We start from the raw sequence: 3,557 nt of genomic DNA, 5'->3' as shown, positions 1-3,557 counted from the left end.
ACCTGGCCACGCTGGGCCATTTAGTTTGACGGAAGTCTATTCCAAGAAAAAGTAAGCTATAGAGCTAATCATAATCCAGTAGGATTAGCTGTCCTTTCATGTGCACAAGTGCTTATATTGTGCTTCATTTTCGTCTTTTCCATAATAAAAAATGTGTTCATTTTGTTAAACTTGTTGCACACACTAGGAAAACTAAGTCAAGATATCAGATTCAGATTACTCTCTTTATTTTCTGAGCGAATCTGCTGTTATTAGTTGGTCTACATATCTAATACTCGTCGGGGAAATCAGTGTTTACCTAAGAATATCACACGGAAAAATTAATTTTCTATCAGAAAATACTACACAACATCTTTTACTTTTTATGTTATTATTATTGTTGCAGTGTAGCTCATTGTTGCCAGGTTATTTTAAATTATCTAATGAAAATAATTCAATGCCCAATCCACACAGCGATAATAAATTATTTTATTCCTCTTTTAGCGTTTTTAAAAACTTGAACACTTGTATATTACCGGAAGTGTGTTGTAAGCTTACGTTATAAATGACGTTTACTAACGTAAAACAAATCAACTTACTTATACAAAGTAAAACTGCAATAGTTAACACAGTGACTTATTCACTTTCTATGTTGAAAACAAAGTACAATATTCCTTAAATAATTTATTCTCTAACTAACCTAAGAACACTTGGATATATTAGAAAATTCCCGACGTCACAGCCTTCGAACTTTTTACGCGTTAAATGCCCCCTAGCTAACTAATTATGACATTTAAAATATAACTTACGACTCTGCCCTCTTCCTGGATCGTGGAGTTCCTTGAATAAATACAAAAATTATAAGATACAACACAAAATTGTCCAGTCACCCAAACTTTGTGGTGTTCTTCTTTCCTAGGTTCGTGGTATAGGAGTGAGATGTCTTGTCCCTTGTTATCACTGTCCATCCTGTCACATTGACAGTTATTCTCTAGTAGATGGTTGGGTGAATCCACACTTAGCTCCATTCTTGATTATCTTCTGTAGACAGTCTCGTCAGGAACTCTAGGTACCTATGCAAGTAGAGATTCTGCTGAAAAGTTCTTCTCTGGAGTTACCCAGTTGGCTGTTCTCTCACCAACGAACTTCTAAAGGTAATATTGATGAATGACCTTCGGCTTGGATCACTTCCCCTCCAAAATACCTACTTTGCTTTGGAGTTTGTTCTCTCTCATAATGATGACTGTTTAACCATACCATGTCATCTCAATAAATCCAATTTTATCAGTATTTACAGCATTTCTGTTTTTCACTGGGTAAAATCATGTACAGCATGTTCATGCGTCTCATATAGGAGAGCATCTATAATCATCAATTTTTTATAACATGCTGGAATATTTTGTTCCCTTAAGCCCCAGTCAGTAGATGAAGAATTATTGTACTAACTCTTGATATGAGTATCCCATTTCTTAGTGTTTATACTGGATATTCAATCTCTTGTATAGTAATTACCATGTAGTGCACAGGGATTTCCTATTCATAGACTATGAAGCTATTTAAAGATAGTTTGACCTGGTATCTATGTCTCTTCATGAAGTTAGTTCCCAAAATGCACTGTAACTTAATGTCAATTATTCACGTATCAAGATGCACAATGAAGCTTCCTATACTTAGAGTAAATTTCAACTTCCTTTTGCTAGAATTTTATGTCCACCTGTTTTTTACATCAGCCGCTCTTCTTTCTTCATCTCTGGAGGTAATTTTACATCTTTCATTAACAAAGCGAGATAGCTGTAGCTATGAGGCAGTGTCAATCAGCATACTGCAATGTTTTCCATCAATAAGCCTGCAGACTTGTGGGTGATTTTCTTCAAATAACAAGCCTTCTTTTCTTATACATGGTAAATGAATTATTTCCAGCTGGACTTTTCCTCGTAAATCCACTAATCCCAGTTTTTTTATGCCTCATTAGATATGTTCTGTTTCTTTGATCTGTTTGGGCTCTGTCTCCTTAACTTGATAACAGCAGTCGATTCCTTAAATTTTCAGCAGTAATGGCCAGGTTTCCCACAATTATAACAATTACCTCTTTTTTGGTATCATTTGAGAGCTCTTATTCTATACAAGCCCTTACTTGAAGTTACTGGCAATATGTCCCTACAAGTTACACTTAAAACACCTATTATCTTGAGGTGCATTTCCTGATTAATTCTTTCAGTTTTTCTAGACTATAGTTAGGGGGAGTTTCAATACTGTAGGTTATAATATCCCCGTAATTTCTAAATGGTGCCTTTATGTTTGCTCTTCAACCTCAATGGGTTTAATTTCCATCCCCAATTGCAATGATTCCTCTTAAGGCTGTACACCTACTTTACTTCAGCTGATCCTCATATCCTCGTCTGTTGTAGTGTCTATAAATTGATCACGTGCTAATGAATCCATTACTTCACGAGGAGTGTCCAAGTAAGATTAGACAGGCCTCTCCAAGTCTTCTGCAAGTTCAGCTAAAGTCTTTTCTTTCATCAGTACCTTATTATTAAACGTTACTTTAGATACTTCTTTCTTGTGTGACGCTCTGAGTCTATGGGATAAAGTGGCTTGATAGTTGTTACAGATCTCAGTTGGAAGGTTACTCAATGTTGTCAGAGTTGTTCACCATTCCACCCGTTCACTCTGGAAATGATTTTAAACTTAGTCTGGTTTGATCCCCATTGTACCTATTTATTATATTCCATTGGTTCCTCTACTGGTTGGTGTTGAACTGGCCAACAGAATTCTGGAACTGGACTGGGTAGTGTAATAGCTGGTGTAGTCCAGGAAGGCCCTTCAGTAACACATGGCATTGCAGAAGTGATAATAGTTCACGCAGTTCACATTTTATAGAAGATGGTGTTCCAGGCTAGAACTCCTGAGCTGATGCAGAAAGAGATGTGGTTGGTTTAATCTTCGCATTAATAATTTATTTTCCAGATGTTATATTCTGTCACTGATGTTCTTTCCTACTTCGATGATGCATTTTTGTATATTTTCAATTTTATCATCACATCCAAAACTACTATAAGACAAACCCGATTCCATAACTTGCTGCAAATTATTACTAAAAAACAAAAATCATCAGTTGTAAAATGAATGGCTCACAGGAATTCTAAGTTTTACAATAAAAAGTTATATGCCTGATATGTAGTCTGGTGAGAAATAAAATAAATTTGGAACATATTATATATAGTAATTTTGATTAGTAATATTCTGAATTTCTATAATATTCTCGGTCTAATCAGCGTTGTTTACCTTTCGAGTAAATTCGTAATTAAAATTATAAGATTACCTATTAAGGTACCTGTTAGGTAAACCTGTGCTGTACAGTTATAAAGTATCTTGTAGAAATTATTTGAAGAAAGGATATACAAAATAGAAGTATGTTTTGTTAATAAGTATCAATATAAATACATAAATATATTAAAACGAAACGTTTTGGGAAATATTTCTTTCTTTTTTTTTGTAGTTTTCTTGTGTATTTCGCGTTTTCACAAATATTTTATACGTTGTCTTAGCGACTTAGCCTATCGCTTCGTATGTTA

Source organism: Limulus polyphemus, unplaced genomic scaffold (genome assembly GCF_000517525.1).
Source record: "Limulus polyphemus unplaced genomic scaffold, Limulus_polyphemus-2.1.2 Scaffold2102, whole genome shotgun sequence".
In the NCBI taxonomy this organism is placed as follows: domain Eukaryota; kingdom Metazoa; phylum Arthropoda; class Merostomata; order Xiphosura; family Limulidae; genus Limulus; species Limulus polyphemus.
Note: the sequence above shows the minus strand (reverse complement) of the source record.